The sequence below is a fragment of the Orycteropus afer genome, unplaced genomic scaffold (assembly GCF_000298275.1).
Source record: "Orycteropus afer afer isolate SDZICR_OR568_19922 unplaced genomic scaffold, OryAfe1.0 scaffold00193, whole genome shotgun sequence".
Classification (NCBI taxonomy): Eukaryota; Metazoa; Chordata; class Mammalia; order Tubulidentata; family Orycteropodidae; genus Orycteropus; species Orycteropus afer.
The window spans coordinates 5,738,535-5,763,286 of NW_006921780.1; the positions used below are offsets into that span (position 1 = coordinate 5,738,535).

The 24,752-nt window shown below is 40.2% G+C and overlaps 1 non-coding gene and 1 pseudogene across 1 annotated transcript; both read left to right on the top strand.

Annotated features, from left to right (window-relative positions):
* The first annotated feature begins 10,122 nt into the window (after positions 1 to 10,122).
* LOC103202783 lies at positions 10,123 to 20,209 on the top strand (annotated as a pseudogene).
* On the top strand, positions 14,843 to 14,925 carry TRNAL-CAG. The gene has a single exon. It is a non-coding gene; the product is annotated as a tRNA-Leu (tRNA).
* Positions 20,210 to 24,752: the final 4,543 nt, after the last annotated feature.

Below are 24,752 nucleotides of genomic sequence, written 5' to 3' on the forward strand. Positions count from 1 at the left end.
GACAGCTCAGGGGGCAGGAGAGTATGGAGGGATGGACACTGGGAAGAGGTAACTATGGGGAGGAAGTGGGAGGGGAGCTGTTGCATTGTAAACTATAGTCAATGATATGAGACAAAGTATATGTGAACTGCTGTATGGAAAGTGAATTCACTCTGTAAATCTTCACCCAAATCACAATAAATAAATAAATACTTCAATTTAAAAATATATATATACCAAAAAAAAAAGTTTTTAAAATTAGAATAGGAGAAAATATTTGTAATATACATATATCTGACAAAGAATTAGTATCCAGAATTTTTTAAAAAACTTTCAAATCAATAAGCAGACAGAAACCAAGCACGTTAGGAAAGTGAAGAAATGTTATTAAAAAAAAAAAAAAATTCACATACTGCTTGCAGCTAAAAATTGTGGAAGATTCACAAGCACTTGCATTGGGGGGGTAGAGATAGTAGATGGCAGAAAATCTGAGCGCAGAACACCAGAAAGCATCCAGTCAGAGATCCTTCCTCCCCACCTCCTCCTTTCTGAGCATGTGAACAAGGACAAGGCAATGCCCATTCTGTCACCTCTTTTCATGCCTCAGGCCCTTGCTGCCCACATCAGAATGACCTGGTGGACTTGCTCCTATTTCAAGTGACCTGGCCAGCCCCAGGGCCTCCTAGCCTGCTATTAGAAGGTCAGGGCATTCTGGAAATCCCTGATATTTTTTGTTCTCTCCCAACCAGGTGCTGAGATATGCAGATGTACTTTCTGGAAGCATAGAAAGGCACTGGTACCTAGGGTGGTATGACCTCATGTGGTATGACCACAGGCTTGTGTGCACTGGGAACAGGACTGAACAGTCTACTTATTGTGTGTTTACAAAAAATTTCCTAACTGGAACCCAGTGGGGGTCGCTATAAGTTGGAATCAACTCGAGGACAGTGGGTTGTTTTGGTTTTTGTGATGTCCTGAACCACCTCTCCTCCGCCCACAGAATATCACTCTGCTCCTGCCTTCCTCTCCCCGAGTTACCTGGACAGGATGTCTTAGTTTTCTGGCGCTGCTGTAACAGAAATAGCACAAGTGGGTGGGTCCAACAAACAGAAATAAAAAAAATAAAAATAAAATAATTTTTTGACTGGTTCTTGGTCACAGAGTTCAGATTGCTGCTACTACAAGGTTGTCCCAAAAGGGACATATCAAATTTGAAGTCCTAATGTCCATTGAGGAGAAAATAAATACCAAGAAGGCTGTGATGACAGGAGATAGGGATTGCCCATGATGACCAACTGTGTTCTGGGGCAGAAGAGGAAGGGACACACAACTGAAAGAATGTAATCAGTATCACTGGATGACACATGTAGAAATGACACAAGGAAATCTTCCTGACAGATGAGGCTTTTGACTGAAATTTGAAAAGGCAGCAAATTTGCAGGCCAGGGTGGAGACTAAAGACAGTTATTTAACTTCTTCCTACAAAATGCCCCTGAGCTGAAGCAAAGCAGGTTAAGGTCTGTACTTCATGGCTGGAATGTGTGTTCCTATCTACAGATTCTACCTTTCCCAGCTCCTGGACAATGTCTTTAGAGAGAAAACAATATCTTCCTTGAAAAAAAAAAATTCAGATACAAAAACATATGAGAAAATGTGCAATTTCACAACTAATCAAGGAAAAGGAAATTTAAAAAGTGAGGTTTATATATATGGTATGCATACATAGCATACTACACACACACACACACACAAACACATATTTTTTTGTTCTTCTTTTATATAGACACCCACTCAAATGGATTAGGATGAACACTACTGTGGTATGACTTCTTGTTAGCTTAACTGAGAACATCTTCAAAGATGTGTAGATAGCTAGATTAAAAAAAAAAAAAAAAAAAAGGAGGGTGAGAATGGCCACACAACTGAAAGAATGTAATCAATATCACTGAATGACACATGTAGAAACTGTTGAATTAGGGTGTGCTTGTTGTGTATAGTCTCAACAATAACAAAGTAAGTAAATTTTTTAAAATTAAAATAAACATATGGTGAATCCATCCTATACTACAGTATATTATGAAACTTTTAAAAAGAATAAGATAAATGTCTACATAGCACATGAAAAGGCATCTAAGACACTCACAAAATAATATGCATAACATAGTTCTGTTTGAGCAGAAAAAAATATGTGGGTATTTATGTTCTCTGAGCGATTATAAATGCAGAAAAATGTACCCTGGTAAAAAGAACTACTAATAGTGGTTACTTTTAGAAAAAATTCTATATTTGAGGAAGAGTAAAAGGGTGACATTTACCTTTTATTCCACATATAATTCTGTCCACAACTTTTTACAATGATTTAAGTGTTGTATGGGAGCTCTGGTAGCATAGTGTCTAAGGCATTTGATTGCTAACCAGAAGCCTGGCGGTTCAAACCCACCAGCCACTCCTCTGACGGCAGATTGGGCAATCTACTTCCATCGTGATACTGCCTTGGAAACCCAAGGAGGGGTCGCTAGGAGTCAGATCCGACTCAATAGCGACTCAATAGCAAGGTTTTTGTTTTTTTCAGTGTTGTATGGGATTTATTTTATCCAAAAAATTTGGTTTTAATCCTTCACTCCTGAGAGATAACCTCTGTTACTGATGTTGGTATCTGCCATCATTAGACCATTGTGATTCATAGGATTTCACTGGCTTATTTCTGGAAGTAGAGCGCCAGAACTTTCTGCTGAAACCTGTTCAGTATCATAGCAACATGCAAGCCATTGATAGACAAGCGGTAGCTGCACTTGAGGTGTATTGGCTGGTAATGGAACCTGAGTGTCCCATGTGGATGGCAAGAATTATACCACTGAACCCCCACTGCTCCAGATATAGCTTCTAAACCTTTGAGTTAGCCCCCACCTCACCCCTCCCCCTTGACTGAAGTGACTATTATTGAAAAGGCCTTCAGACCACACCTGAGGGTTTATGCTAATTAAGTGACTCTTGTGGGGGTACAGGGAGAGTGGTGCCTCTCCAGGCAAGAAAGACCACCCTGAGCTGTCCAGTACAAGCCTGAGCCCTGTATTAGAGATTAAACTCTAAAGCACTTGGTTTGTGGAAGGCTGCAGTCTACAGCCAAGAGCCTTAACTGGATTTTGAGTCTTGATATAAGTTCAGATGCCATTTGAGTTCTTTCTGATCTTTAAACCAGCAATGTGGCTATCCATACACAAGTCCTAGGGAGACAAAACCTAGGGAGGGGAAGTTTGCTCTCAGGAAGAGTGTGGCTAAAATAGATTATGCCCACACAAAGAAGTAGGGAATTTACTTGAGTGTGTCCTTAATGATTTGCTGAAAATAGCTGCATATTATCTAATCTAAGTTAAAGGTTGGGGTCCTGGTATTGTCATGTAGCCACCTTGTGGGAATAACTCATGACCTGCAACTCTCATGAGTCAGACCCTGGTCACCATATAGTCAGGTGGTCAAGCCCCAAAACCAATCCAGTAATCCTTTTTAATCTGCAACTCTATACGTATCCCAGTCATGACCCTTTCTGTAGTCCTGCCTGCGTGAGTGATTAAATGACCTGCCACCAATCATGATTTTGTGATTATTTCCTTTCTTTTCCATCCTATACAATTAGTCCCATAAACATGGACTCCATTAGACCTCTGTACTATGTACATGCTGATGGTTTTGCTCAACTTGGCTGTTTGTCTTTGTCTTGTTTAAGGTTTAATAAAAGGGTCTCTATAGAATATATTTGAATCTGGGGTCTTTTTCCCCGAGCACAGTCTTGAACTATATTAATGAACTATACAACTAACTGACCACAGCAGAGGAACTACCTGAGAATAAGAATACATTTTATACTTTCCTACTGAGAGATGACTGTGTGGGCACAATGGTTAAGTGCTCGGCTACTAACCAAAATATCAGTGGTCCAAATCTACCAGACATTTAGTGTAGAAAGATGTGGCAATTGGCTTCCATAAAGATTTACAGCCTTAGAAACCCTATGGGCAGTTCTACTCTGTCCTTTAAGATTGTTATGAGTCAGAATCAACTCAATGGCAACCATTTTCTTGGTGACTGAGAGAGGCAGGAGAAAAGGGAAAGATATGAGTTGTAGGTCTGGAGGGGTCCATTGTCTTGCAGGATTCTGACATGGCTTCCTAAATGCAATGGACATATGGTGTTGAAAATCAACAGTAAGAACCCCTACTGCAGGAGTCATTTTAATTATATGCGCATGCATAAACCAAATCCACTGCTATCAAGTCGAATCCAACTAATAGCAACCCTATAGAACAGAATAAAACTGCCCCATAGGGTTTCCAAGGTTGTAAATCTTTACAAAAGGAGACTGTCTCATCTTTCTCACATGGAGTGGCTGCTGGGTTTCAACCACCAACCTTCTGATTGTTAAAGCAGCTGAATGCTTTAACTACTGTACCACCAGAGCTCCTATGAACATACATAATGGACCATAAATAAAACTGTTTTGATATTGCAAAACTTCATTCTGGAGGATTTTATTCTAGTTCACATTGTTGTTTATCTAGCATCTATAATCTATGTCAGTGGTGACAGTTTTCCTGAGCTGCTGTGCAGTTAAACCTACCACACAGGTGTGCACAAGCCCACATAGTCACACTGCACCATAAGCCTAGATCGTGTGCCCCCTAGGAGTTACTTCCCTCATCCTAGTCCCATCTCCCTCCATACATAACTTTCAAGTGAAGTTCTCTGACTTTTTCTGGCATATTTTCTTCTTCCAGTTGCCCCTAATAGTGTTCAACTGTGTGCTTTCTTCTGGTGAAGATAGAGTCCTTGAAGATCACATGCTTTGGGTCTCTCCATGCTCCACTCTTTTCAGTGATACTTCTTTCCTGACTTCCATTCCAGCCAGGGCCATCCTGTGCATACACAGTCAATTAGATACATTAATAATTTCTAAAAGAACATTAGAATCATTCCAACTGATGCTTTAAAATAATTATATCAGATGTGTAAGTCCTCAGCAGACACTTTTGGTGCCTTGTGTTTTTATTCTGAGAATTCATCCCAGCCAAACACCAACTTTGGGTCTTGAGACTTTGAAATTTTACTTCCACTCTCTTCTCCAAACCTAAACAAATAGCATATTTATTTCATATGTAGTCTTTTTTTCTTTTCCAAATGCATTGGTTCTTCCTGTCCTATTCTCCTTTTTGCTCTTACTTGTTGGCTCCTGAAATATCTGCTTTTTGTTTTTCCTGGCTATAGTCCAGTTGCCTATTCTTCATACATATTTTTTAGTACATTGTGTATCTTACGTTCTTTTTTGTGTATGTTTATTCATTGCAATTAATTACTTGATATTTCCAGTAAGTTTGGACTCTCTAAGAATGTGAGTTCTGGTCCACATTTTTCTCCTCTTATCTCAGGATCCATCTACTGTGGCCCTGATCAGAACGGTAGTTAGAGGAACTGGGCACCATCTTCTGGTCTCAGGGTAGATGAGGCTGTGGTTTGTGTAGACTACTAGTCCTTTAGACTGGTTTCTTCTCTGAGTCTTTGGTTTCCTTCTTTGTCTTTTACTCCAACCAAGATGAGACTGATAGTTGTGTCTTAGAATGCTGTTTGCAAGCTTTTAAGACTCCAGATGCTACTCACCTAACTAGGATGTAGACCATGAACTTGTGAACAATATTGTACTAATTGACAGAGCTGTCCCGTGAGACTATGATACTAAGTCTTCAAACCCAAAAATGCAATCCCATGAGGTATTTGGTTATATCTAAGAAGTATATGTAATTGTGCCCCCATGTACCCTATTATATGTATGAATACAAATGTTTGCATATACATATGTATGTGTGTGTGTGTGTGTATATATACCTACAAGTACATACGCCTACACGTATGCATATGAGTAGTATCCAATTCAATGACAATGGGTTTGTTTTTTTGTTATGTTTTGTTTTTCACCAATTCCTGCAGTGCAGCATCAACTTCTTCTTTCATTATCATCAGTCCTTGATCATATGCCACCTCCTGAAATGGATGAACATCAGTCAATTCTTTTTTGTACAGTGACTCTTCCTTCCATCTTCTTTTGATGTTTCCTGCATCATTCAATATTTTGCCCATAGAACCTTTCATTATTGCAACCCAAGGCTTAAGTTCTTTCTTCAGTTCTTTCAGCTTGAGAAATGATGAGCATGTTCTTTCCTTTTGGTTTTCTAACTCCAGGTCTTTGCACACTTCATTATATTAATTGACTTTATCTTCTTGTGCTGTTCTTTCAAATGTTCTGTTCAGCTCTTTTACCTTGTCATTTCTTCCATTTGCTTTAGCTACTCTCTGCTCAAGGGCAAGTTTCAGAGTGTCTTCTGACATCCATTTTGGACTTTTCTTCATTTCCTGTCTTTTTAATGACCTTTTGCTTTCTTCATGGATGATGTTCTTGATGTCATCGCACAATTCATTGAGTTTTGGTCAAATCTATTCTTTAGATGGTCTCTAAATTCAGGTGGGATATAATTAAGGTCATATTTTGGCTCTTGTGGACTTGTTCTTTTATTTATTTATTTATTTATATTGTGGTTTGGGTGAAAATTTACAGAGCAAATTCATTTTCCATACAACAGTTCACATACACTTTGTCTCATGACATTGACTACAATTTACCACAATGCAACAACTCCCCTCCCACTTCCTCCTGATAGTCACCTCTTCCCTGTGTTTCTCCCTCCATGTACTCCTACCCCCTAAGCTGTCTACCTGTGCATAAACAGTCCTTCTTTCTCCCATGATTGTTCTCTCCAAAGGGTGTATCTATCTCAGGTAAATGTTCAACTCATATGCCTGTCTTTTGTTTAGCTGGAAGCCACAGGTGTGGGTGCAATTCCAGATCTGAAGGACAGCTAGGGGCCATAGTCTCAGTGGTTCCACCAGGCTCTATCAGACCAGCAAACCCGATCCCACCCCCTTTTTTTTTCTCCAAATGAATTTGAGTTTTGTTCCACATTGTTCTCCCTCTCTATCCAGGATTTCCTACATAGATTCCACTCCGAGTGGTTGACAGTGGTACCTGGGCACCATCTAGTTCTTCTGGTCTCATAGTCGTATAGGTTGCAGATAGCATGGTGTACCAGTTGGTAGGACTAATTCTTTCAATGAATCTTTGGTTTTCTTCATTCTTCTTTGGTCTGGACAAGGAGAGACCCATCATTGCATCTAGATGGCTGCTTGCAAGCTTTTAAGATCCCAGTTGCTACTTGCCAATGGAGGAGGTGGAACAATGTTTTGTGTAGTATGTTATGCCAATTAAGCTTGATGTCCCCTGTGACTATGGTCCCAAGCCCACAGGTTCAACTCCTCGGTCCCTCTGGGTAGCTGGTTGTGACCAAGAAGTGACTACAACCTTGCCCTTTGTCAGCTCTACTATACACTTGGGAATTCAGATCATACAAATAAATTTATAGTACCACTGTCTGCCAATCCTATACATGGTCTTGGGTACACTTCCTGCTTCATAGACATACCTACTAGTTCAGCCTGTCCACCCATCTATCCACCCATATACCCATATTTGCCTTCACTGACAATGCAGTACTTTTGTGCAAAAGGGTTCATCTTTGTTGTCTGTACCTCCCAAGTACCTCTCTATGTCTTTCTCATCCTCATTGTCTTGTGGAGATGTTTTATTTGTCTTCAGCTTCAACTAGAACTTGAATATGAGCAATTGATGATGTATGTCTTCCACAGTCAGCTCCTGGCCTTGTTTTGGCTGAAGATATTGAACTTCTCTATCACCTCTTTCCACAAATGTAGTCAATCTGATTCTTGTGCATTCTATCTGATGAAGTACATGTGTATAACCACCCTTTATGTTGCTGAAAAAAAGGGTATTTGCAATGAGTAAGTTGTTGGTCTGGCAAAATAATATCATGCGCTCACCAGTGTCATTTCTATCACCATGGCCATATTTTCCAACCACTGGTGATTCTTCTTTGTTTCCAACTTTTGCATTTCAATCACTAGTAATAATCAATACATCTTGATTGCATGTTTGGTCAATTTCAGACTGCAGAAGTTGGTAAAAATCTTCAATTTCCTCATCTTTGGCTTTGAGGGTTGCTATGTAAATTTAAATATTAGTAATATTAACTGATCTTCCTTGTAGGTGTATGGATATTACCCTATCTCTGGGAACATTGTACTTCAGGATATATCTTGAAACATATTTTGTGATGATGAATGCCACACATCTTTAATTTGTCATTCCTGGCATAGTAGATCACATGGTTGTCTGATTCAAAATGGCCAAAACCAGTCCATTTCAGTTTACTAATACCTAGTATGTTGATCTTTTTGTGTTCCATTTCCTTCTGACAACTTCTAATTTTTCTAGATTCATACTTCATACATTCTATGTGCCGATTATTAATGGATGTTTGCAGCTGGTTCTTCCCACTTTGAATGATGTCACATGAGCAAAGTGAGGTCCCAAAAGCTTTTCTTCATCCATGTTGTGGTAGTTATGTTTGTGTGTCAACTTGGCTGGGCCTGGTTGAGTGGCTGGGCAGCTGGTGGTAGTTATTCCCCATGATGAGATTAGCAATCAACTCCATGGTAGGATCTCCCACAAGTAGTTGAGTAGCTGCCTTTGGGATGTGGTCTGCTTCCCTTATATAAGGAGAAGCTTTGGGAATGGTCTCTAGCCTATAACATGCTTGGACTCTGCACTTAGCCATGTTGTTGCTCAGCAGCCTGCTATGCTCTGCCAACATTGGGACTTACAATGGACTTAAGTTAATGGCCTGCCATGTGGTTTGGTAACATCAGGACTGTGCCTTTTTACTTGTCAACCTTGAGGCTTCTCTGCCTCAGCAGCAAGCAGCTGTCTGAGTGAAGAAACACCTCTAGCTCCAGTGGGCTGGGAGCAGGAGGTGGAACTGGACCTCAAGGTTGAGGGCCTTTCACCCAGCCCCCAGAGCCTGGCACTTTGAACTTGGATTTAAAGCCTCCAAATTGTAAGAATATACTCCTGTTTGTTAAGGCCATCCCATTTGTGGTATATTCTTGTCAGAGCAGCACTAGTTAACCAGAACACATGTCATTAAGGTGGACTCTATTTTGAGGAGGCAGCTCTTCCCTAGTTGTATTTTGAGTGCCTTCCAACCTGAGGGGGTCATCTTCTGGCACTATAGCAGACAATGTTTCAGGGATACTCATAAAGTTTTCTAGTAATACATCACACAGTGTTTCACTGCTATTCATAATGTTTTCACTGGCCAATACTTTAAGAAGTGGATGGCCCCTTCCTTCTTCCAAGCCTGTCTCAGTCTGGAAGCTCCACTGAAACCTATCCACCATGGGTGACCCTGCTGGTATTTGAAATACCAGTGGTATAGCCTCCAGCCTCATAGCGACACACAAGCCACCACAGTATGAAAAACTGACAGACAAGTGGTGGAATACAGCACTCAGTGGGCACAATTACATATACTTCTTAGACATAACCAAACACCTCACGGAATCACTTTTCTGGGTTTGAAGCCTTAAGACCATAGTCTTGTGGGACAATTCAGTCAATTGGCACAGTATTGTTCACAAGTTCATGTTCTACATCCTAGTTTGGTGAGTAGCATCTGGAGTCTTTAAAGCTTCCAAACAGCATTCTAAGATACAGCTATCAGTATCATCTTGGTTGGAGTGAAAGAGAAAGAAGGAAACCAAAGACTCAGAGAAGAAAGTAGTCTACAGGACTAACAGTCTACACAACCATGGCTTCATCCACCCTGAGACTAGAAGATGGTGCCCTCTAACAACCGTTCTGATCAGGGTCACAGTAGATGGATCCTGATATAAGGGGAGAAAAATGTTGATTATAACTCACATTCTTTAAGAGTCTGAACTTACAGGATCCATTGAGAAAAGAGGACCCCAGGACTATTGCCCTGAAATATTCCATAAATCTTGACCCAAAATTACCCCCTGAAGGATCCCTGAGTGTATCTGTAAGCTAAAGAATACATTGGGTCATAAAATAAAGAATATTACCAGTGAACACTGTACATCTTTTAAAAAATCATCTATGGACCCCAACTCCATCTTTTGTGTGAGTAGGCTGAGGTGTGGCATAGCTTCTTTGGACTCAGAATGTCATGCCCAGGCTATCCCACCACAGGCTACCCACAATTCCCTGGACATCCTCTTGTGGGCCAGGAGTCATCATTTCCCCCTCTGGGTCAGTATTCTTAGCTTTGTGGCTTTCCTCTAGTGGGATGAGGTATCTACCCACCAGCACCAAGTGGTGGCATGTTGGAGACCAAGAGAGAAATTATCAAAGGACATGACTGCAAGGCACATGTCCAACAGCAACAAGAGAAGGCAAGGTCTTTCTCATGGTTAAATGCTTACTTGGCAAAACATTAAGTATCAAAAGCAGATGTTATTCCAGTAGTCCATGTTTGCTATCTTGTTGGAACATTTTATACTTTGGGTCACTGTGTCCTGCTAAACATTTATTGTTTTACATTCATTATTCCTGAAGAGGCTTTTGTGATTGTTCCAGTGACCATCTGTTGTCCTTGAGCATGTAGAGGAGTAAAACTATGTAGAAAATAGTTGATTGTATGGATTCTAAGAATAATGATGTAATCATGTGTAAACATATAAATAAAGCAGAAGGAATGCATCAGAGGTCACTCTCACAGAATACAAGGGGTGTCCACTTGGCCCCCGTTTCTCTTAATCCTTTTGTGTTACTCTGTTTCTTGACCTGTGCTGCCGTGTTGGACACAGCAAGTGGTGCCCAAACAGGGACCTGAAGTGGAACAGCAGAGAGGATGCCTCACTGAGCAGAAATTGAGACCTCAGTAAAGCAAGAAGGGTAAGTGTGGGTGAATTTTGTTGCTTTAAGTTTTCATTAAGCCAGCTAAAAACATGGGGAATGCAGGATCCCATGAGAGGGATCGTTATGTTTCTGTTCTTAAGGCATTGGTCTAAGCCCGAAGTTTCTCAGTGTCTAAGAAGCAATTAGAGGAATTTTTACAGTGTGTGGATCACTGTTGCCCTTTGTTTCCTCGAGAAGGGATGGTTGACTTAGTGGCCTGGGAAAACATTGGTCGACAGACAAACGAGCTTTTAAAAGAGGATGGGCCAGAAGATTTTCCACCACATGTATTTTCAGTCTGGAGCATTTTACGGCTGTGCTTGGAGTTGTCCGGTTGCCCTATTGCAGGTGTATATCCTAAACTACAAGAGTTAAAATTGAAAGAAGAAATGGGCAGGCAAAAGATAGAAATTGAACCTTCAGAAGTAAAGGAGGAGAAATTGTATCCTTCCTTAAATCCATTTTTAGACCAGGCTATTGCAGCTATGAGTCGGGGCCGACTCGACGGCACATAACAACAACAACAACAACATTGCAGCTGTTACTAAACCCACTAGGCTTACTCTCCTCCACCTTTTAACCCTCTCCCTCCTTCAGGGAAACAAGTTAGCTGTTCACCACCATTTCCATCTTCACCCCCCTTATCATCTATACAAGCAATGGTTCAAAGAGCGCAAACTATGAATGAGGACATTCCATTAGAATTGCAGCACGTATTTCCAGTAGCCAAGCAGATAGATTCGCAGACTAATCAGCCTATGTAAGGACATAATACATTTTCCCTAAAAACTCTTAAGGATTTGAAACAAGGTTCTGCCACCTATGGGCTGACAGCGCCATTTGTTAGAGCCATAATAGAAGCCTCTACAAAAGAAGCTTTATGTCCCTATGATTGGTATATGCTGACTAAAATTGCATGAGAGGGAGGAGATTATCTGTTGTGGAAAATGTATTTTCATGATTTCTGTACAGAGCAGAGTATGAGAAATCAGCAAAATAATGTTCCCATTAATTTTGAAATGCTTTCCAGCACCAGACAGTTTTTAGAGGTTGTAACTCGATTGACTTATCCCTTACAAGCATATCAACAGATAGCAGCCTCAGCCACACAGACTTGGCTCAAAGTACTGGCAAAAGGACCTGGTAATTCTAGTTTTACTAAAATTATACAAGGGCCTGGGGAACACTTTGAACAATCTGTGGATAGGTTTAGTGTAGCGGTGGCTCGGGATGTTAGTGATAGCACAGTAGCTAATATTTTGATTAAACAATTGGCTTATGACAATGCTAACAAAGACTGTAAACAGGCCATGGCTGGAGCAAAACAACAATGACTATAGCTGATATGATCTGAAAATGCCAAGATGTAGGCACTCAGACACATACTATGAATTTATTAGCTGCTGCCTTAGCTAGTCAAAGAAAATCTGGAGGATGTTTTGCTTGTGGCAAAATGGGTCATGTTGCTAAACAATGTCAGAAGAGATTAGAGAAGAGAAACCTTCCTAATAACTCAACCAGAGTTTCTCAAACTCTAGGAATATGCCCCATATGTAAAAAGGGAAAACATTGGTCTTCAGAATGCAGGTCAAAAACTAATCTTGACGGTGTGCCTCTTTCAGGAAACTTCCCATGTGTCTTACTCCAGCCCCGACAAACAATAGGGGCAGCTCTTTCCCTCACTCCATCAGTGATCATGCTCACATGAAACAACCCTCCATTGAGTCCCTTTGCCACACTATCCAGGGAAGTACAGGACTGGACCTCTGTTGCCACCACCCGAGTCATATTAACTCCAGAGATGGGTACCCAAGTAATTGAAACACAAACTTTTGGACCACTCCCTAAAGGGACAGTGGGAATTATAATGGGGCATAGTGGGAACACACTGAAAGAATTAATGCTAGAGCTGGGGTCATCAATGAAGATTATGAGGGAGAGATTAAAGTGCTAGTGTGGGTACAAAAAAATTGTTAGCTTCTCTGAAGGGGCTAAGATAGCCCAACTCATTTTATAACCAACTGTTAGAACTAGAAATCTAAATAAACAAAGAGGCAAAAATGGATTTGGAAGTACAGATGTCAGTTGTACACAAGTTCATTAGATTCAACAAGTTACTAAAGACAGACCTCAATTGAGTATCTATATAAACAGTAAAATGTCTATAGGCCTCCTTGACACAAGAGCTGATGTATCGGTAATCGTAAATTGTCATTGGCCCCAACAATATTGGAAGTGGTAGATACTCAACTGAGGGGTCTAGGGGAAGTTTCTACCCCTGCTAGAAGCAGTGCAATGCTGCAATGGGAAGACCATGAATAGAAATCAGGTATTTTTCAACCATATGTTTTAGAAAAAAATTCCTGTAAATTTCTGGGGACAGGATATATTAAGCCTTATGGGGGTATTATTATTATTTAGTCCAACCACACAGGTTACTGACATGATGGTTTCACAAGGGTTTGACCCATATAAAGGGCTGAGGGCTACTCAACAAGGGGAAATCCATCCAATTTCACCTAGGGGAAATGATGGTCAAAAAGATTAGGCTATTCCACTTTATAGTAGGGACTGCTGCAATGACCCTCCCACCCATGGATGAACCAATTATTTGGCTTTCAGATGAACCTATCTAGGTAAAACCATGGCCCCTATCCAGGGAGGAACTTACAGCACTACCTGAACTTGTGCAACACCAGTTGGATGCCGGACATATTGAACACTCTAATAGTCCATGGAATAGTCCAGTGTTTGTAATAAGGAAAAAATCTGGCAAATGGGAATGTTACATGATTTATGAGCTGTTAATCTTAGCATACAAACTATGGAATCTTTACAACCTGGTCTTCCTTATCCTACAATGATACCTCTTGATTGGCATTTAATAATCTTAGATTTAAAACACTGTTTCTTTACTATTCCGTTGCAGCTGCAAGACAAGGTTAGATTTGCTCTTTCTATCCCAAAGATTAACCTTCAAGCCCCTGCAAAGTGATATCACGGGAAAGTAGTACCTCAAGGCATGAAAATATTTCTACTATGTGTCAAAACTTTGTAGCAAGTGCATTAGAACAAACACGATATGTTTGGTCAAAGGCTATTATTATCCATTATATGGATGATATCCTTTGTAGTCACCCTGATAAAGATATATTAAATCAGATTTTCTTACATTTAAGTGAATAACTTTCTCATCATGTTTCCAATAACTCCTGAAAAGGTTCCGAAAACTGCTCCATTTTCATATTTAGGATATATCATAGACAAAAGAACTGTATGATCACAGAAAATTACTCTTCAACTAGATTCTTTAACCACTTTAAATGATTTCCAAAAGGTGTTGGGCAATATTAATTGGATTCAGCCCTCCTTGGGCATCACCAATCAACAACTTAGTTGTCTTTTTGACACATTAAAGGGAGATCCAGAACTAACTTCATCTAGACATTTAACTGAGAAGGCAAAACAAGAATTGACTTTAGTAGAGCAATGAATGATGGAGGCTCAATTAACCTGAGTTGACACTACATCTCCAATATTAGGAGTCATTTTAGCCACACCTGAGTGTCCTACTGGAGCATTTTATCAATCTCAGGGTATTATAGAATGGATCCATCTTCAATACCAATTCTCTACTTTCATTACAACCTATCCTACTATAGTAAATATTTATATTCAGAAATTACTACATTGACATAAGCAATTGACAGGAATAGATCTAACCATAATACATCAACCACATATTCCACAGCAGTTACAAACCCTTATTCGTAATAATGTTGAATGGCAAATCATTACTGCTACATTTGTGGGTCAGCTAGACAATCATAAACCATCTCAGAAACTATTACAAGTGGTGGAATCACATAAACGAATTTTTCCTGAGAAACATATTGATCACCCTATTCCTCATGCTTTGACAGTTTTTACTGATGGCACTAGTAAAGGAAAAGTGGGATATCACTCTACTATTAAAGATAGGCCGTCAGGATGGCCGAGCGGTCTAAGGCGCTGCGTTCAGGTCGCAGTCTCCCCTGGAGGCGTGGGTTTGAATCCCACTCCTGACAAGGCAACCTTTTGTGAGCTCTGGTAGCATAGTGGCTAAGACACTTACCTGCTAACCAGCAGGCTGGCGGTTCAAACCCACCAGCACTTCTCGGAAGGAACGTTGGGCAATCCTACTTCCATAGTGATACTGCCTCGGAAACCCAAGGAGGGGTCACTATGAATCAGGGCCGACTCGACGGCACATAACAACAACAACAACATTAAAGATAAGGTCAAAGATACCCCCTATACTTCAGCATAAAAGCTGAAAGCCTATGCAATTTTTCTTGCTTTTCAGGATTTCTTGCATCAGCCACTAAGCATTGTCAGTAACAGACAATATATGGTTCATTACTTACTCATGTTGAAACTGGTAAAACCAAATATATTTCTAATGAAGAATTATTAACTCTCTTTTTCACTTTGCAAAAGGAAGTACGGAAATGTTTTCATCCATTTTACATCACACATATTAGAGCACATACCCCTTTAGTAGGCCCTCTCACTCAAGGACACTAGCAAGCGGATAAACAATTTTGTCTTTCCATACAAGAAGTTATCCAATCACACTCCTCTTTTCATCAAAATAGTGCTAGCTTACGTAAAAAATTCCAACTTACTAGAGAACAGGATAGACAAATAATTAAAAAACTGTTCCTCTTGCAATGTACATCTCCCTGTGCCACATTATGGCTTAAACCCTTGAGGGCTTCAACCTAACTATGTTTGGCAAATGTATGTTACTCATATACTTTCTTTTGGAAAGCAATATTTTTTACATGTTACTGTAGATGCATATTCTGGATTCACTATAGCTTCAGCCTTAATGGGCAAGGTGGTAAAGCATGTTATCCATCATTTATTAGATTGTTTTACTTTTTGTGGTCCCCCTAAACATTTAAAAATGGATAATGCCCCAGCTCACATGAGTAAGTCCTTTTAACGTTTTTGTTCCTTTTACTCTATTAACCTTTCCACTGGTATTCCTTACAATCCTCAGGGGCAAAGCATTGTAGAATGAAAACATCACACTATAAAACTTTATTTAGAAAAACAAAAAGGGGGGGGGGACAATAGGCAAGAGTCCAAGGGACTTATATTGTAATAGCCCTGCAAAAAATATTAAATAACATTTTATATACTTTAAATTTTTTGAACTGTGACACTGACGGGCAGTCTGCTGCTGACAGATAATTTTTAAAAGGTAAAACGGGATACCATCTCAATCAGGGTTTGATGGAAAGATGTATCAACAGGTCAATGGAAAAGACCAGATCCATTATTAACATGGGGACGAAGGTATGCTTGTGTCTTTTCAGAAAACAATGACAAACCCATATGGGTACCGGAGAAACTCATCCAATATGATGGATCATATCCAGCGCTGCCTTCAATGGCTGTCACTACAGGATAGTCGAAGGAGGCAACGACAGTCGAGTTATCAGACTAGGGAAGTGACACTGCCGACTTGGGGTCAGATTAAGGCGTTATCTCATGAGGTTGCAAGGATGGTCCAAGGCCTAGGCCAGCCTCAGACCCCAGAAATGATATTTTTAGCTATGATGGATTGCTGTCAACTCAAATCACTCCCATAGCAAATGAAACACATCGGGCATATTTGTTTCATCCACCTTGGATGCAGCCTGCTACATACTATGATACTGATATTCCTGTCTTTATTAACGACACTCAGTTGCTTGGGGGAAAGGGTGGAGAGTCTATAGGAAAATTATTAGATGGAGAAAGTACAGTGAATTATACAGCACTTGCTACAAGAACACCAATTTGTTTCACCCAACATAGCCATAGTCCCTCACCATACTTGAAGCTATTACCAAAAATGTGATGGGCATATGGAAACAACCTGACATGTGTGTATTGGGGGATATCAAAATTTACAACTTATGGGAGTATTTTCAGAAATTATACTATAACTCCTCCTGTATTATACTGTCCTAACATGTCACAAGATTGGGAGACATTTCCACCTTGGTTTAAATGTCACTTGCCTTTCCCAAAAAAGTTTATGGTGTCCTCCTACAATGCAGAACATGACTCCTCACGCTATCTTATGGATTGGGGGGACTCAAATAATGACTCATTGTTCACTAGCTTCCCCAGGGGTTTTCCAGAAAACATCTTACAGACACCAGAAGGACCTGTACAATCAGAATTATGGAAACTGTTGCAATAGGAATGGAGAATCATACTACATTCATTGGGGGACCAGAAGGAGCAACATTTGTCCTAAGAAGTCACTCTGACATACAGGCATGTGTTCAACCCCCAAATGCTATCATGCTGACACAAAAAATATACCGATACTGTAAATGCTACTTTAAGTTGTTTAAATGTTTCTGAAACTAATGATACTTTAGGAAATTATTATTGGAATGTGACCTGTAATAATTGATTGTTAATTCAGTGCTTAATCTCAACAGATCAGTATGTATTGATAGTAATGCAACCATACTATGTAACCCTACCAGTTAATATTTCAGATGGATGGTTTCACTCAGCAGGAGAACATTCACTGTATTTAGTACAACAAGGGTTTAGTAGACCGAAATGCTTCATTGGGCTCCTTATTGCAGGTATAACTGCTCTTACCGCAATGATAACTACTATGACTGTGGCTGCTATTGCACTACAGTCATCTATTCAGGCAGCCCCATATGCAAATGATGTAGCCCAAAATACTGTGAAGGCATTAGTGCATCAAAAGAAATTGATCAGGATTTTAAACACAAAATAGACATGTTAGAGGAGGCAGTATTATCAATAGGGGATGAAGTAGAAGTGATGCAAGTGAGGCAAGCATTACATTGTGACTGTCGGTATGAATACATATGCATAACAGCATACCCTGTGAACTTCAGTAATCCCAAATTCACATGGGAAAAAAATTAAAATGAGCATATTAGGGATATGGCATGATTCAAATGTTAGTTTTGAAATGCAGGAATTTCATAAAGATAGTCAAAGGCTAAAAGATAGTCATGCACCAATAATTGACCCCAATCAAGTTGCAAACACTATACTTAATGAATTTAAGAAACTTAACCTTTTGAAAAGGAGCTCTGGTAGCATAGTGCCTAAGGCACTTGACTGCTAAACAGAAGGCTGGCAGTTCATACCCACCAGCCACTCCTCGGAAGGAAGATGGGGCAATCTACTTCCATAGTGATACTGCCTCGAAAACCCAAGGAGGGGTCGCTATGGGTCGGGTCCGACTTGACAGCATATAACAACAACAACAACAACAACCTTTTGAAAAGTATTCCTACATTTCTATACCACTTTTTACCATATGTAATAATGTTTTTAAATTTATTATTTGTTATCTTTTGGGTCCCAAAACTAATACATCAAGTAATTCAGTCTTTGACTACTGAGGTACATCTACTGCATTTAAAAAATAAAAAGGGAAGAAATGTTGGAGACCAAGAGAGAAATTATCAAAGGACATGACTGCAAGGCACATGTCCACAAGCAACAAGAGAAGGCAGGGTCTCTCTCATGGTTAAATGCTTACTTGGCAAAACATTAAGTATCAAAAGCAGATATTATTCCAGTAGACCATGTTTGCTATCTTGTTGAAACATTTTATACTTTGGGTCACTGTGCCCTAGTAAACATTTATTGTTTTACATTCATTATTCTTGAGGAGGCTTTTGTGATTGTTCCAATGACCACCTGTTGTCCTTGAGCACGTTGTTGTTGTTGTTGTTTGCCATCAAGTCGGCCCCGACTCATCGCGACCCCTCCTTGGGTTTCCAAGGCAGTATCACTACGGAAGTAGGATTGCCCAACCTTCCTTCCGAGGAGTGGCTGGTGGGTTTGAACCACCGGCCTTCTGGTTAGCAGCATAGTGCCTTAAAACTTTACCTATGTAGAAAATAGTTGATTGTACGGATTCCAAGAATAATGATGTAATCATATGTAAACGTATAAATAAAGCAGAACAAAGGCATCAGGGGTTGCTCTCGCAGAATACGAGGAGCGTCCGCCTGGTCCCTGTTTCTCTTAATCCTTTTGTGTTGCTCTGTTTCTTGACCTGTACTGCCATGCTGGACACGGCAGTGGCAACCCTGCAGATAAAGGCTACTCTGCCCCTGGAGCTTATCCAGCTCCTGGAGGTTGTCCTAGTGCCCTGCAGCCAGAGGGGGACTCATCTATCCTGGAGTGCTTCCAGACCAAGAATTTGGAGCCCTAGCAGGAGGAGACTTTTCTTGCTATCCACAGCTACCATTACAGACTTACAGTGGTGACCCAGTACAGGCTAATGTCAAGTGGCTTTCCTGCAGGAAAGATGTCTTCTCAGTTTTCTGGAAGGCAAATTCCTTTCCCTAATTAGCCTGCTGTGCTGTCTCAGGACACTCAGGCAACAATCCAAACTGCTTCCAACTTTGATGCCAGGAAAGATGCAGAAATTCTTTGAAAAGCAATGAAGAAGGGGTTTGGGACAGATGTACAGGCAATCATGCATGTTGTGGGAAACTGTTCCAATGATCAAAGCAAAAAATTAAAGCAGATTTTAAGATCACGTATGGCAAGGATTTAATCAAACTCAAATCAGAGTTAAGTGGAGATATGAGATCCTAGCCCTGTTCATGTCAATCACATATTATGATGTCTGAAATTTTTAGAATGCAAAGAAGGGAACAGGAACTCAAGAATGGATATTAATTGAGATACCATGCACAAGACCAAGTCAGGAAATATAAGAAATTGTTAGATGGTATAGTCAGAATTTGGATGAGACCTTGAAAAAGGCTTTAGGTTAGATACATCAGGGCAGATGAATGTTTACTTGTACCCATGTGTCAGGGAAATCATGATAAGAACCAGAATATAAACCATCGAATGGCTCAGGAAAATGCTTAGAATCTTTATGAAGCCAGTGAAGGGAGACTAAGGATGAATCTTGCTTTAACATGATTCTTGCAACAAGAAGCTTTCCTCAGCTAACAGCTACCATAGACGCTTATTCCAAGATGGCTAATTAAGATTTGTTGAGCAGTGTTAGCCATTAGTTTTCTGGAAACGTTGACAGTGATTTGAAGTCCATCTTGCAGTTTGCCCTGAACCACTCTGCCTTCTTTGCTAAGAGGCTGTATACTTTCACAGAAATGAAAGGTGCTGGCATGGATGACTCTACCCTGGTCAGGATTATGGTCACTTGAAATGAGATTGACTTTGTTCAAATGAAACATGATATATCAGAAGACCCTGGGCACAATGATTGCAAGTGACACCAGTGGAGATTACCTAAGTCTTCTTCTGGCCCTGGTGGGCCAATAAGAGGAATTTTTTAATGAATGGATTTTCTGTCCAGAGCTTATCCTTCAAAACAAGGATTGGCTTACTTGTAGCCACATCAACAATTACCTAACCAAAAATTTTTTACTAAAGGCTGTGTCAGGATAATGTACTTGGTATGCATATTTTGTTTTTGCCTTAATTCTGATGTTATTTTTTTACAATCAATGTAAAACCGTATCACAAACATATAGTAACAATGCCTTGTTTGTAAAGCATAATTCACACTGCTCTTCTAATCAGCATGTCAAATTGAATAAAAATCATAACAATCTCTACTTTAAAAAAAAATCATCTATATGGAACTTACCAAAAACCAAACTCACTGCTGTCAAATTGGATCCAACTCCTAGCAACGCTTCCTTGGGTTTCTGAGACAGTATCACTACAGAAGTAGATTGTCCAATCTTCCTCCTAAGGAGTAGCTTAGCAGTCAACAATTACTCTAAAGCAAAGAAGAAAAGCTATGGAGACAGGGAAACCAGCTTACTGGAAGTGAAACATGCAGAAGGGAATTAATGAGAATGTTAAAACATTGTGAAAAGTGTAATAAATGCCTCTGAACAATATGTGTAGCAATTGTTAAATAGGAACCTAACTTGCTGTCTAAACTTTCAACAAAAATACAATATAATATTATATAAAACAAAAAGATAACATAGATTAAATAATAACCCAAAAGAACAGTATCTCACTGCCAAGTCATTTCTGACTCATAGTGACCCCTCCTTGGGTTTTGAGGGGCTATCTCTACAGAAGTAGATTGTCCAGTCTTTCTTCTGAGGAGTGCCTGGTGGGCTTGAACTGCCATTCTTCTGGTTAGCAATAAAATGTCTTTATATGTATACTTGATTTATGAAAAAGTGACACCGAGTACTAAAAAAAAAAAAAAAAAAAATGGTCACCTAATTGAATGACTCATAGCAACCCTATAGGATAGAGTAGAACTGCTGCCATAGGGTTTCCAAGGCTATAAATCTTTATGCAAACAGACTACCACATCTTTCTCCCCAAGAGTAGTCGCAGGGTTTGAACTACCAATCTTTCATTTAACAGCCAAACACTTAATCATTGCACTACCATGACACTTCAGAGTAGTAGGGATGAGGGTGGCATGGATAGTGTTTTCAATCAGTGATGCTGGGAGAATTTGAAATCAATATGGAAGAAAAAAAAAGTTAAACAACACTTAGCTCACAATAAATACAAAAATCAATTAAAAGTTGTGGTAAAATAAATTCTTTTATGTAGCCTTTTACCTTGACTCTTTAGAAAAAAAAAAAAGCTTGGGAGATTTTTTTCCTCTAATCCCTGAAGAGTTGTCTTTGCTCCAGTTCTTTGGAGAAGCAGCTTGGAATCAAGCTAGGGACTACCAGGTTATTTTTTACCCCAGAAAGTTTGTTCTTTTGTCCAGGTTCATTGACATTTCCTGGTAAGCTGTAAATACCTTGACAATTTTTATACTTTTGCATGGCTCTGGCTGCAGCCTGCCCTGTGATTGGTCTATTTTGCATACCTTGCAGGAGCTGGCTGATTTGCTATGCAAATGTTGTTGTTGTTGTTATGTGCCCTCGAGTCAGACCTGACTCATAGCGACCCCTCCTTGGGTTTCCAAGGCAGTATCACTACGGAAGTAGATTGCCCCATCTTCCTTCCGAGGAGTGGCTATGCAAATAGTGGCTTGCAATTATACTCAATAGGATTTAGTGACTTGAGGGGATTGGTCAGTTTGTGGTCCTGCTGAGAGGGACATGCCTGGAAATTGATTAAACAAAAAAAAAAAAAAAAAAAACTCACTGCCGTTTAGTAGATCCAAATCATGGTGACTCCTTCTTGGGTTTTCGAGGCAGTATCTCTATGGATGTAGATTGCCCAGTCTTTCTTCTGAGGAGTGGCTGGTGGGTTTGAATTGCCAGCCTTCTGGTTAGCAGTCAAATGCCTTAGGCACTACGCTACAAGAATGCCTCTGAAATTGACTAGGAGTTTGCTTATACAAGCAGCAAATCCCACAAAGGTTTTTAGAGGCAAGCAGACAAGAAAGAAGAGAAACCTTCTAAAAGAGTTGTAATATTGGTCAAGGGCTACAACTCTGATGGTGGCAGGAGGAATAGAAGGGACTCTGTGGCAGAGAGCTGGTGGCAATGGCAGAAATCTGCTGCTAGGGGAGCAACAGACAAGCAAGCTGCTATACTGGCTATCGGCTAGGCCAGGTAGCAGTGGAGAGGCTGACAGCAAGGAGGCTGAAGGTAGAGGAGGCCTGTCTGCTTGCATGGCTGAGAGAAAGGCCTGCTAGCATTGCCAAGAAGAGTCTGAGAGAGCTGTCCTGGTTGAAAGCTGTCCTGTCTGAAGAGAGGAAGGGTGTGCTGTCTAACTTAGGGGATGATTCCAAGTCTACCTATGTACCTCCTCATCTCAAGTTGCTCCTATTACTTCCAATTTGATCTTGATCCCAAGTTGTAACCTGTTATTTCCCTAATAAATCACACAACTGTGAGAATGGTCTGTGAGTTCCATGTGGCCATAACAAGTATTGAGCCCAGCAGAGGGGTATAGAGTGCTGTGGTTGGAATGGCTGGTGTTAAAACTGGTGAAGAAGTTGGAGAGTGGAAGTATGTCTGACCTCCACCTCATAGGAGCCAACCTTGTGTTGATTCTGATCCCTTATGCATTTAGGTAATTCCTTATGCTGCAAAACACAAGCAGATTGTAGAGTTAAATATGAAACATAAGACAATATAGCTTCTAGAATGTTACATAGGTGAATATCCTCATGACCTGGAAGATAACATTTGTTAAAAGGGAAATCGGTATGTTGATTTTATCTAACCAAAAAAACTCACTGTCATCAAGTTGATTCTGACTCATAGTGACCACCTTTAGTTTTCCGAGACAGTAAATCTTTATGGAGGTAGATTGTCCAGTCTTCCTTCCATGGAGTGCCTAGTGATTTTGAACCACCAATCTTCTGGTTAGCAGTCAAATGCCTTGGGCACTATGCCACCAGAACTCCTTTGATTTTATCTATACAGTGAAAATAAATAAAAGAAAGGAAGGAAGAGACAAGAAAAAATCTCAGATTGGTTTGGGAAAAAGGAATTTTGCCTTCATTTTCCTGGGTTAGCTCCAGATCACTGGCTGCTAACAGGCAGGTGAGGGTATTCTGGGTGGGTTATCAAAGGAAACAGTTTCAGAAGACCTATGATTTTCTCATACTTTGGCAAGTAGCAACTGAGGTTTTAAAGCTTACAAGCAGCCATCTAGATGCAACAATGAGTCTCTCCTCATTCAGAGCAAAGAAAAATGAAGATGCATGGAAACAATTAGTCCAAGGGACTAGTAGACCATGAGATCCTCAACCTATATATGACCATGAGACCAGAAGAACCAGATGATGCCCAGTTATCACTGTCAACCACTCAAAGGGTGATCATTGCAGGAGATCCTGGATAGAGTGGGAGAACAATGTAGAACAAAACTTAAAATCATTAAAAAAAAAAAAAAAAGGAAGAAAAAAGACCAGGTTTGCTGGTCTGATAAAGCCTGGTGAGATCTCCTGAGACTATAGCCCTAGTTACCCTTCAGGTCTGAAAATGAACTCACTCCTGTGCCTTACAGCCAAACATTAGAAAGACATATGGGGTGAACATTTACATCAAGTAGATACACTCTTTGGAGCAATCTGCTGTGTTTGCACAGGGAGATAGCTTGGGGGGTGGGAGTGCATGGGAGGAAAGGACACAGGGAAGAGGTAACTATGGGGAGGAAGTGGGAAGAGAGCTGTTACATTGTGGGGAATTGCAGTCAATGTCATGAGACAAAATGTGTACAAACTGCTGTATGGAAAATGAATTTCCTCTGTAAACTTTCACCCAAATCACATGTACTGAGGGGTTGCTACAAGCTAGGTGCACTTCTAAGGATTATACATGTTATTTCATTTCACTTTTATGAAAACCATATGAGAAGGTGAAAACCACATATGAGGACTTCACTATTATTATTTGTATTTACAGATAAGGAAACTGAAACTCTGAGACATGAATAATGGTCAGGTGAAGTTAGAGAGCCAGGATTTGAACTATATCAGAGCTTGGACCTTTAGCCACTTTACTACACAAAAGTGAGCACCTATAAAAACAATAATAGGTGAAGCTTTCCCAGCTCAGAGTCCTCTGTGGTCACACCAGAATAGAAGGGAGAACAATTAAGGAAAGGTCACCTTTCCATAGACGTCCTTCCTAACATTCTTTTCTGGGTTTGGGGCTGCTCCTCTGCACTCCCCCAGCTCTATGGGTGTCCTTATCAGACTACTTACCACATTGCAACATAACGGCCTGCAGGCTCCACCATCTGCACCACAGAACTGGGTTCAGCTGTCCTTGCCATCACTGTATCCCCAGTGCTTAGTCCAGAAACTAGTACACATTCAATATTGTTGAAAAGAATGCATAAAGGAAGACATGAAAAAGAAAAACTATTTACTTGTCTGTCCCATCACTGGTTTGGGAGTCCTCAGTCAATTGTG